This window comes from Phyllostomus hastatus, unplaced genomic scaffold (genome assembly GCF_019186645.2).
Source record: "Phyllostomus hastatus isolate PE091 unplaced genomic scaffold, TTU_PhHast_1.1 phas_contig_98, whole genome shotgun sequence".
In the NCBI taxonomy this organism is placed as follows: domain Eukaryota; kingdom Metazoa; phylum Chordata; class Mammalia; order Chiroptera; family Phyllostomidae; genus Phyllostomus; species Phyllostomus hastatus.
The window spans coordinates 3,245,019-3,258,678 of record NW_025333999.1 but is presented as its reverse complement, the minus strand read 5'-3'; the positions used below and the strand labels follow the sequence as shown (position 1 = coordinate 3,258,678).

Below are 13,660 nucleotides of genomic sequence, written 5' to 3'. Positions count from 1 at the left end.
TTCACGCTGCATTGTGCACAGAAAACAAGGCCCAGCCACGGGGCTTCGGGAACTTCTGCGTCGTGGGACCCCGGAGCCTGAGGCGATGGGGGAGGGGATGCATGCACGCTTCCTAGCCCTGTCACTTGTGCAGCCTGCCTGGGTCTCAAAGTTGGAAGAGGGGACTGTAGACTTGAGTGAAGGGGGCGGGAGGACATAAAAAAGTAGAATCTGACTTAGGTCAGACACTGTAATCACTGGGGAAAGGTCCCCTGTCCAGAGCAGGTGGCATAGACACCAGATCTACAAAGGGGCTGAGGGCAGTTGAAAGAAAATGGAATTTTAAGAAGGAAAGAAGTACATGCGGGAAGTCAGGGGTCTAGCTTCCCACACCCCCTGCCCCACCGCCAAGAGAAACTATCCAGAAAGAGAAAGCGGTTTTTAAAGACAGAAATAAGTAAAATCCGGAAATAAACTGCCCACTCCCACAGAAAAGCTATTCGTAGCGAGCATTTGCGGGAGACCATGCGTTCCCACCTTGGCTCACGGAGGTAATGTTACAGCAGGAAAACAAAGCTCCAACCTGAGCAGAACCCTGTGCCCAGCATCCCACCTCTGGAAGCACCACTCACTCACCTGTATCGCATGGGCTCTGGGGCTCCCCTGGCGTGGCTAGTGCGCAGCGCAGCAGATCCTCCAGGTGTCCCGCGGATCCCACCTCGTCAGCACCCTGGGGGCAAAGCCGGCTGAAGCCCACGCATCCATTGCCCGCCCAATGCAATGGAGAAAGGGGCCCCGAGAGAGGAGGGGGAAGGGGGAATGCCAGAAGAAGCCCTGTTTGGAGCTGAAGTCTCCCCACAAAGGCAGGCACCGATCCGGGCTGCTGTGACAGCTGCCAGGGGGAAAAGAGGAGGAGGGAGGAGGGAGGGGAGAAAAGCGGCTCAAAACTCCTGATCACCTCCAGCGACGTGCTGCACAGGGATCCCGCTTGGGGAGGTACATCAAGCCAAGGGCATGAGCCTCCATTGCTCCTGGGGCGGGGAGCGGGGGTTGAGGGATGGAAGGAAATCAATTTCTCCCTCTCTTCTCTATGCCCCTTACACTGCTCTGCGACCTCCCAGCACGGACAGCACTCCGCTCTTTGGAAGATGCTGTTTTTCCCCACCCCACCTCCTTCCAGACTGGCTTCTCTTAAAGAACAGAGGAAAAGTGGTAACACGTGGGCTCTCCTTCCTCCACCGTGGGGGTCTGCAAGGGGGCGTGTGTAACCCGCCTAGTAGCGTGGAATCAATCATGCTTGGCGTTTAACCAGCCCCCTCCACCAGATCGAAACCTAAATTATTGATGCCCTAACAAAAAAACCCCATCATTAGAGGACAGCTGCCAACCCCTCTCCGAGTGTTTCTATTCATTCTCAGAACAGCTCCCCTCACCCCCACCTCCTTCCTGAAGGCAAAGGGGTTGTAGCATTTGAACAGGAAGGTTGGGAAAAGGGAAACTGAGTCGTTCAATGCAAAAAGGCAATGGGTTGCAAGTTCGTTGGTTTGCTGGCCACTTGTGTAGGCTCAGGATCCAAAAACTGGAGTGGCCCGTGTCTCTGCTCATGGGGGCCCCCTTTTAAAGACACACCTCCCAAGCAGCATCTAGAGCACAGAGGGCCCCCATAGTCTCCCCAGGATGGAGACAAAGTGAGGTGATCCATCTCAGTGGGGAAAGCGGCATTATTCGTTTGCTTTTTATTAAGGTATAACTGACATATGACATTATATTAGTTTTAGGTGCATGACTTAATGATTTGGTATTTGTATATATTGCCATATGATCACCAGAATAAGTCTAAGAAACACATTGTTTAAATAAGGAGAATCGAACTTGGACTGGATGCTAGGGGATCTTAAGGAATTAGTGTTAATTTTGTAAGGACTGTTGGTAATATTTTGATTGTGTTTTTTTTAAGTCCTTATCTGCTAGAGATGCATATTGAAGTTTTTATGGGTGAGGTAATATGATGTTCTAGGAAACAACTAAAATATCCATAGACAGGTAAGTGGATAAACAAAGTGTGGCCAGTCCATACAATGGAATATTATACAGTCATAGAAGGAAATCAAGTTTTTATATGTGGTACCAGATGGATGACCCTTGAAAGCATTATGCTGAATGAAAGCAACCAGACACAAAAGGCCATGTAGTGTGTGGTTCCATTGCTAAGAAATGTCCAGAACAGGCAAACCCATGGAGACACAGGTCAGTCAGGGGGAGGGCAGGAAGGAGTGACCACTAATGAGGACAGGGCCTCCTGTTGGAGTAATGGAAATGTCCTGGAATAGAGAGAGGTGATGGTGCACAATACTCTGACTGTACTAAAAAGGGGGGTTAATTTTATGAGATGTGAATTGAATTCCAGTGAAGAATAAACAACAAAAAGGGAAGAAAAGGGAAGGAGAACAGAAGGTTGCTAAGTGAGGAAGCTGGAGGATGGGGATCTGAGGGTCCATTGTATTTTTCATTGATTCTTCTCTCTTCCTTGTGTGTGCTTGGAGTTGTTAAAGAGATGGGGTGGGTGGAATAGGAAGAACTTGAGGGAGGAGGGGCTTCTCTGTGGGTGAGAGCACCCCCAGGTCAGCACGAGAGGAGCCCCTGGCCTGCAAAGTAACAGAAAGTGAGGGAACCACCCTGGCTGGCATAGCTCAGTGGATTGAGTGCGGGCTGCGAACCAAAGTGTCGCAGGTTCGATTCCCAGTCAGGGCACATGCATGGGTTGCAGGCCATGACCCCCAGCAACCGCACATTGATGTTTCTCTCTCTCTCTCTCTCCCTCCCGTCCCTCTCTAAACATAAATAAATAAAATCTTAAAAAGAAAAAAAAGAAAGTGAGGGAACCAAGCCTCGGGGTCCTATGGCCTGGCAGACGGTGTTGAAAAGGCAGGGGGGTGGGGGGGTGGAGAACATTTGCTTTTATGTGTGCTAAACCCACTTCTGGACAGATGCATGAAAACTAATCACAAGGGCTCTCTATGGGGTGGGGGACCGGCCTGAGGGGACAAAGATTGAGGGGGCTTTCCCTGCTGACCTCTTCACATTTAAGGGTTTTTGAACCATGTGCATACAGTACAGATTAAACTAGTAAGTTGAAATCTGAGATGGTGTATGTCAAGAGATGGCACACCTTTTTCTGCCAAGGGCCAGATGATGAGTATGTTACATTTTGTGAGTCATTCGATCTCTACGACATGCCCTCAGTTCTGCCCCTTCCAGGCACCAGAGCAACCCCGATGGGTGGGTTTGGCTGTGTGCCAGTGAAACTGCTGGAGGAACGTGGCCTCCCGGCTACAGTGTGCTGACTGCTGGTGTGTGCACATTGCTCAGCACCTGCTTGGGCTCTGCCACTGACAAACTGCGTGACCTTGGGCAAGTCACTTAAGCCTCCATGTCCTCCAGTTCAAAACTGGGAGGGCTGTTTTGAGTGTAAAACGAGATATCTGATAATAAAGTACATTGTGCTCTCTAAAATGCTACCCAATGTAAGATGTAATCATTGTTATGCTGAGAGTCATAGGCCTATACAATTAGCATGGAATTTTCCTGTTTTTAAATCACATGACTTGTATGAATCACTTCACAATGAACATAAATAGCTATTGCATAAGGGAAAAAGTCCTTTTTTCCTCATGCGAATGAGACCATCCTGAGTCAGCCACCTTTTAAACTCTCGTGTCTTCTGCAAGGTCTGATGATCGTGAACAGGGTGGACAACTGGCCCCAGTTATGCACACTCCCTGGATCCCTATCTTTGTCATTGTTCTCCAAACACAGACTTGAATCCTCCTCTTCCTTGTGACACAGAGAGACCATCTCACCTCTCTGCCCCTCCGTGGTCGCCACTATAAAATGCAGTAGCAAGAGCACCTACCAGAAAAGGTGATGGCAAAGATTAATTCAAAAGCGCAGATTGATAATGTAACACGGGCTGGGATGCAGCGAGCATGCACCACTCTACATCAGTTTCTGCTCTCATTGTCACCATCATCATCTTCGCTTCTCAGAAAAATCCGGAGCAGTAGTGAATGATCAAGGCCTTGGTGTCAGACAGCCTGTGCGGGAACTCTTGCTCTAGTACTCACTAGCTCTGTGACTTTGAGGAAATCACTTAACCTCTCTGTACCTCAACTTTCTTGTTTGCTGGGTGGGGGTAATGGCAATGTTTACATTACAGGGCTATTGGAAAGTTAACAGCTACAAAGCACTTGGAACAGTGCCTGACACATAGCGCATGCTATATAAATATTAGTTGTTGTTGTTAATATCCATCAGGGTCCATTCGGAAAAGAGAGGGCATGCTCAAACTGGGTAATGTGAGAAGCATTTAGTAAAATGTACTTACAAGAGCAGGGTCAATGGGATAATGCAGCATCTCCGGGATAGGGCTAGCGACAGCAGGGAGCTGTTCCTACCCAGTCCCAAACAGGCAAAGAGGAGGAGCTGTTTCCAGACCTGAAGACAGAGACAGGGCGGGGCAGCAAGCAACCTGAGGAGCTGTGGCCTTCAGTAGGTGGATGCAAACATGCATGGAAACCTGGAATAGAGGAAGCCAAGAAATACATTCCCCAGCCTCACTCTTCTTTTGTCTTTCATCTGTGATTGCCTCCAACTGGCTGAACTAACTGGAAGCCAGGTTCGATGGTGTGATTTCAACATAACTGGACCACAGGGGGTGCCCAGACACTTGGCCAATGTTATTCTGGGTGTGTCTGTGAAAGTGTTTTCAGATAAGATTAATCTTTAAATCAGTGGGCTTTGAGTGAAGCAGAATGCCCTCCATAATGTGGTGGGCCTCGTATAATCAATTGATGGCAGGACTAGAACAAAAGATTGAGCTCCCTGAGCCAGACAGATTTTCTCCAGGAGAAGTCTTTGGATTTGAACTGGAACCTTGGTTTTTCCTGCCTTCAGAATCAAACTGAAACATTGAATCTTCCTCGGTCTCTCAAACCTGCTAGGCTTCAGACTAGAAATATACCATCAGCATTCCCAGATCTCTATTTCCTAGCTCACGTTTAAAATTCTGGACTTTTAAAGTCTCCATAATTGCATGAGCTAATTCCTTATAATAAATCTTTTTCTATATATGCACGTCCCATTGGTTATTTCTCAGGAGAACCCTGACTAATACATCAGGAGACAAGAGAGCTCAGTGACGGCATCCTTATAGGTCAGTCTCCAAGGGAGCAGAGCAGGATGGAAAGTGGGGGAGGGTGGGACTGGATGGCCAATGGACTGTACCCCCTTTCCTTTAATTAGTTCTCAGCTGTCAGAGCATCATCAGTTACTGTCTGAATCCCTGAGATCCAGATCATTTTTCTTAGCAGTCTGCTTGACCTGATTTTTTCTTCTCTGGATACCGAAGGAAACAGATACACAGGGGAAAAATAGATTCTGCCAGAAATCCCCAGTAAATCTTAAGGACCCTTCTAGCTATACATTTACTTCCCTAGTGACATCTGTTTTTGAGCCAGCTCTCCCAAAAGAAGAGGGTCATTACGTTCTCCTGATTATATTTATCTTGCCCAAATGAGCAGACACCTGGCTGAACTCACACTGACCCCCAGGGTGGCAGAAATGGCTCTCTGAGCCCAACAGCTGATGCTGCACACACAGAGCGCTGCTGGGAAATGTGACACGGTCCACCATGTGCTCAGTGAAAACCTTTACCATCTGTCCAGCGAAAGAATTGCTGCTTCTATATCCTGGGCAAAGTCCAATTACCTGGTAACAGAGAGGGTGGGCAATGAAGAGGGAGGAAAGCAAGAGATGTGAGATGAAACGTCCTCATTCCTGGCCTATGTGAGCCAATCATCTAAAACAAGAAAGAACACGCAGTGAAAGTACTCACGCTCTCAAATCCAGTCTGCCTGTGCTGGACCTCTCAGCTTTGCTGCTTCCTACTTCCACTGTCTCTAAGCTGCTATTTTAGCGCGCTAGGGCAGCCAGAACAAAATACTATGGACTGCTTGGCTTAAACTATAAGGATGTATTTGCCCACAGTGCTGGAGACTGGAAGTCTGAAGTCAAGGCGTGGGGAGGTTGGTTCCTTCCGAGGGCTGCGAGGGAAGGATCTGCTCCAGGCCTCTGTCCTTGGCTTGTAGACACCTGTTGTCACGGTGACAGGGTGTTCTCCCTCTGGCATGTCTGTGTTCAGACTCCCCCTTCTTTTAAGGACACTGGTCATACTGGATTCAAGCCCACCCTAGTGACCTCACTGTAACTACAGTTGACCTTTGGACAATACAGGTTTGAACTACATGGGTTCACTTTTACTCCACTTATAAGTGGGCCCACACAGTTCAAACCAGCCTTGTTCAAGCATCAGTTGCATTTTTTATCTGAGGTTGGGAATCTCCATATGCAGAGGGTTCACTTAAGTTATACATGGATTTTTGACTTCACAAGTGGTTGAAAGCCCTAAACTCCTGATTGTTCAAGAGTCACCTACAAATACATTTGCAGTGACCCTATTTCCAAATAAAGTAACATTCTGAACTTCAGACTTCAACATAAGTCCTATATTTGGGGGTACTATAGACTGAATGTTTATATCTCCCAAAAATTTACATGTTGAGTCCTAACCCCCAATATGATGGAGAGGAGGTACAGCCTTTGGGGGTGATTAGGTCAGGAGGGTGGAGCCCCATGAATGAAATTAGTGCTCTTACAAAAGGGACCCAGAGAGCTCCCTTGTCCCTTCTGCCATGTGAGGACACAGCTAGGAGACACCATCTATGAACAAAGAAGTGAGTCCTCACCAGACACCAGATATGTTGGCACCTTGATCTTGGACTTCCAGTCTCCAGAATGGCGAGATACAGATACCTATTGTTGATAAGCTCTCTTCCTATGGCATTCTGTTATAGCAGCCTGAGCAGACTAAGACAGGGGAAACACACATTCAGCTCATCATCACAATCTCAGTATCTTCCTCATAAAATAGTTTAAGAATCTTGAATGGGCTAATCTTGAATGGGCTAATCATCTTGATAAAATGATTATAAAATACTGAAGCAGTTTAAATAGTGTTTACCACAGGGTGGTCCTCAAAAAATGTCAGGCTAGCAAAAGACATTCTGAAGGCCCACAGATGGAGTCTGATGGTGGGGGGGACATGGAGAAAAGCCTGCCACTGGGTCAGTTAGGGACAACACTTTACAGTCAACTGTATTGAGGTGTATATTACCTACAATACAATGCACCCATCTTAAGTGTACAGCGTGGTGAGTCTGGACTAATGTACGCACCAGGTAACCACTGCCACCATCAAGATGCAGAGCATTTCTCCAAAAGGTCCGTCGTGCCCCTCACAGTGAGCACCTCCACCCCTGCCCCCAGACGACCACTGATCTATTTGCTGTCACCGCACCTTAAATTCACATAATCTACAATTCCACAGAAATGAACGCATGATGCCCTCTTTTGTGTCCAGCTCCTTTCACTCAACATAATGCTTTTGAGATTCGTCGATGCTGGTCTGTTATTAGTTTCTGTCCCTTTGTATTACATGCATTGTGTGAATGGAGCACAGTCTGTCCCCTCACCTGTTGGTAGACATCTGGTTTGTTGCTGGTGTTTGACAATTATGAACAGATCTGCTATGAACATTCATGTACAAGCCTTTATGTGGACACGTATTTTCATTTATCCAAGGTAAACAGGAGTGGAATTTCCAAAACATCAGGTGAGTGTAGGTTTAACTCTGTAAGAAGCTACCAGATTGCCCTAGCTGGGTGGCTCAGTTGGTTAGAGTATTGTCCTGTACACCAAAAGGTTTTGGGTTCAATCCACAGTCAGGGCACATACCTAGGTTGTGGTTTCCATTTTAAGTCGGGGCGAGTACAGGAGGTAAACCGATCAATGTTTCTCTTTCACATTGATGTTTCTCTCTCTCTCTCCCTCTCTCTCTCTTACTCTCTCTCTCTTGCTCTCTCTCTCTCTCCCAAATAGACATTAATTTATGCTGCAATGTGTATAAACATTGTCATAAACTTTTGAGAGAGCAAAGTTATATTCATCTTTTTAATACTCATATTATTTAAAATCTAAACATGATGTTATTATTAATTTGGAATTTTTTGGAAGTATGTAGTAGAACCTAACTAAAGGTAGTCTAAGCAAAATGATGATGACGGTGATGGTAAAAGGGGAAGGGTATGTCATACCTCAAGTAATACGAGATCAAGCGTCAAACGTGCTTCTCACAGGAGCTCGGACTGGTCATCAAAAAGTCATCAGAACCTGGTGGTCTTCAACGTCTATACATTGGCTTCAATTTTCTCACTCTATGTCTACATAAATATTTATGCTCAAATATTCATTGAACACCTTACCATGTGGTGGTGAAACATATAGCGTTGTGTTCAGGCTTGTGAGAGACAGGCCAGGCTCTGCTTCTTTCTGCTTGTGCTGTTGTATAGGGAACCTATTCGCATGGCAGTGGCGAATGTAGACTAGCTCCTGATTTGGAAAACTGGTGGGGAGCAAGTCGGCACATAGGAACTGAATCCACGGATCAGTTTTCCCATGGGGAATCCAGCATGCATTGTACCTAGGCTGCTTTGAGGCTTGCTTTTTGCTAAAACTCCCTCACCCTGAATTAAGGCAGCAAATGTTTACTGCACATCTTTAAAGTAACTTCCTAAAGGCTGTGCCAAACCTCCCAAGTATGGAGTGTAACCAGTTCAACCACTTTTCCCCTTGCATCCTTTTCTTTGAAGTAATTAGCAACATTCTTTCCTTTGTTATCTGTAAAAGGTAATCACCTACAGCGAACCTGTGCATAGTAAATGAGGACCATCTTCCATTTAATGTACCCAGAAAAGAAATAAAAGGCTGTCCAGGCAGGGGTCGGGGCCCTCTCTCACTTAGAGAGTGGCCATGCTGTCCCTTTTTCTCCACAGGACTTCTGTAGTCTGTGTGAATTTGTTCATCACAGCCACCACACACAGACCCTACTAGCCAGAGTCTGCATCACTCTTGGAAAATGTGTTTAATCTCTATGAGTCTCAGTTTTCTTATTTGTCAAATGGGAATAATTGTGGGACTTCATTGCAGGGCTGGTGTGAGAAAATGAGATAATAAATGCATAGTGCCTGGAAGACAGTAAACACTCAAAACATGGTTGATTATTATTATTTTCTTGCATTTATTATGTTGGGAAGAAAATAAGATTGGTCCCCTTTTCATTGTGCTTTCAATCAAGAGACAATTCTAAATTAAACCACAGAAACTTTAGTACCAAACCAAAAGGAGAAGAAAAGATCTGAAATAGCCAGTTGGGGAGAGATGCTCTGTCCAATCCAGACAATTGCGGCTGGGGGAAGGGAGCTGGGAAGAGCAATCACATGGTACAGACATAGCTTTCTGACCCATTTCTTTCAATGGGAGAAGAATTCCTAAAGAGATGAGTAGAGAAAGGTCATTGCATTGTGAATAAGTAGACCTCCAAAATGTGTTCATTACAATAATATTTACCTCAACTCTTCATTTCCAACATTAACTCTGACCTAGAGAGACGGTTGCACATAATCTTCAGAACAGCCTTGTGTCAGTTACCTATTCCCAAAATAATGCTGCATAACAAGTATGTTGGTGGCATAAAAACAGTAAGTGTGTTGCTTGTACATCTGGAGCCAGTTGGGAATCATATAGTTTTGCTGGTCTTGGCTAGACTTGCTCACAAGTCCAGTGGTTGGTTGGCTGACCCTGGGATGACATGGGCAACTTGATTACACTCCATATGTCTCTCATCCTGCTGCAGTCTAGCCCAGGTGTGTTCTCATGGTGATGGCCATAGTGCAAGGGCAAGTCAGCCCAGTCACATAGGCACCTTTCAAGCACTTTCCTACCAACATTCCATGGACCCAAAGTGAATCACATGGACAAACCTACAGTCAAAGTGCTACCATGCTACAAAGTTAGTAGCAAAGGTGTAGATACAGGGAGGAGTGAAGATGTGAACCATTTTGGCAATTTACCACAAGCATCATTGGTAAAAGCAAAAAAATTCTGACATAACTGAAATGCCCATCAACAGAAAATAAATAAATTATGCCCCAATATGAAATGGCATCGTATCAGTTTCCTGTTGCTGCTCTAACAAATTACCACAAACTCAGTGCCTTAAAAACATAAAAATATTGTCTGAAATGGGTTCCACTGATCTGAAACCAAAGTGGGGACAAAGCTGTGCTTCTTTCTGGATGCTGTAGAACAGAATGTATTTTTTTACATTTTCCAGCCTCTAAAAAGACATTCCTTGCATTTCTTGTTTCATGGCCTCCTCCTCCATTTTCACATCACTTTCTGTCTCTGATTTCCTGCCCCTTCTTATAAAGACCTCTATGATTACATCGGATGCACCTGGATAATCCAAGCTAATCTCTCCCTCTCAATATCTTTAATTTAATCAGAACTGCAAAGTCCCTTTTGCCATAAAAAGTAACATTCACAGGTTCTAGGGATTCAGACAGGTTATCATTGCACCCTCATCAATCACAAATAAATGCATTAAATTCATAAGCTATCTAGTGACTCTTAATAAATAAAGCAGACAGCAGAACAGTAGATACAATATGGTCTAACTTTCAGAATTAACACTGGCATCTACATATTCATAGACATAGGTTTGAAGGGATTCTTTACAAATCAGATATTGATGAGCTCTCGGTGAAAGTGGAGATCTTCACTTTCTTTCTTTTTTTTTTTTTTTGCATTTCTGAAATGTACTTTTTCTTTCAAGGTATATAATTTCCACAGCTGTAAAAAATGCAAAGGAAGATGAAATAGCACTATTTTCATCAGTTCTAACAATGTTGTGTTTAGCCATTGGAGGTTAAGATTATAAGTCTTTCCTATTATCAAAAAGAATATAAGAGATAACAAGTGTTGGTGAGGATGCGGAAAAAAAGAGAACAGTTGTGTACTGTTGGTGGGAATGTAAATTAGTGCAGCCATTATGGAAATGAGTATGGAGGTTCCTCAAATCATTAAAAATAGAACTACCACATGATCCAGCAATCCCATGTCTAGGTTATATCCAAAGGGGAAAAAATCTGGATCTTGAAGAGATAAATATCTGTGCTCTTGTGTTCATTGCATCATTATTCACAATATGAAAACAATCTAAGTGTCTAATGACAGATGAATGGATAAAGAAGGTATGACAGGAAATAAGTGGCCTGAAACCTGGTGACGGTAACACTGAGTTATAAGCTTTGTTTTGGAAGCTTTAGAAAAAGCTTCCCTGATTTAATGTCATTTTTGGAGGCTGCAAAATCAACTGATGAGTATCAAATTGGAAACCTGGGCAAGTAGTAAGGGGATAAGAGGTAAAACAGATTCAGAAATCATGAGTATATAAGTGATAGCTGGTGCAAAAAGGCTGGATGAGCTCCCCTAGGGAATGTGAGGAGAAATAGGAGCAGAGGAAAAGGCAGGCAAATGAGGAGGGATGGGATAAAGGAGCAACCAAGGACAATGAAAGGCAGAGGGAACAGAGCAGCTTCACCAAAGCCATGGGCTGGAAGAGTTCCAAGGCAAGAGCTGCTACGGTGCCAAATGGTGAAGATGCTCAAGGAAGTTAGGGCTGAGAATTAACCATGGGTTTGAGCAAATATGAAATCACTAGTGACTTGGGCAAGAACAATTGGGAGGAATGGTGGGCTGCAAGGCAAGCAGAAGTGGGTTTGGGGTGAAAGGAGAGAGAATGGAGTAGAGTTGTAAAGGACAGACACCTCTAGAAACCGTTGGCTGAAAAAATGAATAATCATGCCTGATTGATACAGGTTGTTATGGCAACCAACTAAGACAATGAGGGTGAGTGTTCTTTTTTAAAGGACTTTTTTAAATTGAGGTATAATTTATCTACAGTCAAATCCAGCCTTTATTAGTGTTCAGTTCTATAAGGTTTGACAAATGCACACAGCCGTGGAGCCACCACCAAAATCAAGATGCAGAACAGTTCCATCACCCCCATCAAGTAACCCCTTCCTGAAGCTTCCATGCATAATGCTCATTGTTCTATTTCTGTTCCTGTAGTTTCTGTCTTGCCTAAAAAGTTATATAAATGGAAATATACAGCATGTAGTCATTTGAGTCTGGCTTATTGTACTCAGCATAAGTGCATTTGAGATTCATCCATGTTGCTGGGTCTATCAATAGTTTATTCTTTTTCTATGGCCAAATAATATCCCATTGTGTGTGAAGGCACCTTGAAAAACTTATTATTCTTGGAAAAATATGTGGAGGTGGGGGGGGAATGTGTTTTAGTTTGGGATCCTGCAGAGGGAGAGTCTTAGACACTATGCAGGTGGAGGTCATTTATTGTAGAGGTGGTTCTGGGGCAGGGGTGAGGGGGGCAGTGAGACAGGGAAGAAAGGCAGCTGGTACGGAGTGTGTTAGCAAGTGACCACAGTGGGCAACTAGAACTCAGTCCTGCTGGGGACCTCTGGGAAGCAGCATAGAACGCAGACCTCAGTATTGTCCAAATGAAGGGTGAGGAACCTGGGGTATTTGTCTACCACCTCCTACACTCACTGGTTGATGGCCACTCATGGAGGGCATCCTTTTCCAGGCATTTCTGGTCTGGCTGCACAGAACACCATGGGTTTCCCCAAAGGACAGAGGAAGCTGGCAAATGAATGCAGATTCGGACCTCTGGAATCTGGACCAGGATATGATGACTAAGAGTGAGAGGAAAGGATGGGACATTGACAGGCCTTCAGAGTGTATGCACAGCTCATGAACTATCTCCTCTTACTTTTCATCTCTTTCTTGAGCTGTACACATCACATATTTTTTACAGCTATGCAAGATGCTTTGCATGAAGACCTTCTAAATCATCTCTGTCATCTAATTGGGCTTGTCACTCACAGCTAACATTGCTGTATTTATAGTTATACTCTCACCATATAAGGTCTGAAGGTTTATTTTTGGGCTTGTGAGTCAGGCAGGCATACCCCAAGTATGCATATTGACGTCGCTGTTTATCTGTCTCTTTGGAAAAACAGGGTGTCACTTTCCACTTTTTCCCTTGCCTTGCTGCGCTTGCCTCTGACCATTGCCTAGCAGCTTTCTTGTTTATGTTAATTTTCAGAAATATCTCCTATGAACTTCGTATTATTCCAAATATTCACAAATACATTATTTTACTTAATCTGCATGGTAACTCTAGGAGAATGACAGGAACCTCCTTGCCTCTTAAACATTTTACAGATGAGGAAAGTGAGGCTTCAGCTTATTAAAAATCACTTAAGTTTTCACTGCATCCTTTAAGATGACTCTGGTTTGGTTTGGTTTTATTTAAGATTTTATTTATTTTCCTTTTATAGAGGGAAAGTGCAGAGAAAGAGAGGGAAAGAAACATCAATGTGTGGTTGCCTCTCTCATGCTCCCAGCTGGGGACCTGGCCTGCAACCCAGGCATGTGACCCGACTGAGAATCGAACCAGCGACCCTTTGGACTGCAACTCAGCACTCAATCCACTGAGCCACACCAGCCAGGGACTGGTTTTGAATAAGCAAAATTTCAAACTGAACTGAACATGAAGAGGGTTACTGGCTGCTATGGACTGAATTGTGTGCCCCTAAAGTTCACATATTGAATCCCTAACCCCCAGTGTGGCTGTATTTGG

General features: G+C 44.6%; 1 protein-coding gene across 1 annotated transcript in view; it reads right to left on the bottom strand.

Moving 5' to 3' along the window:
• The window catches only part of CACNA1A (calcium voltage-gated channel subunit alpha1 A), a 293,167-nt gene extending 292,470 nt beyond the window's left edge, over positions 1 to 697 (bottom strand). The window contains exon 1 of the mRNA XM_045852887.1: positions 616 to 697. The gene's annotated coding sequence lies outside the window, so the exon portion shown is untranslated. The remainder of the gene's footprint in view (positions 1 to 615) is intronic.
• Between the last annotated feature and the right edge of the window lie 12,963 nt (positions 698 to 13,660).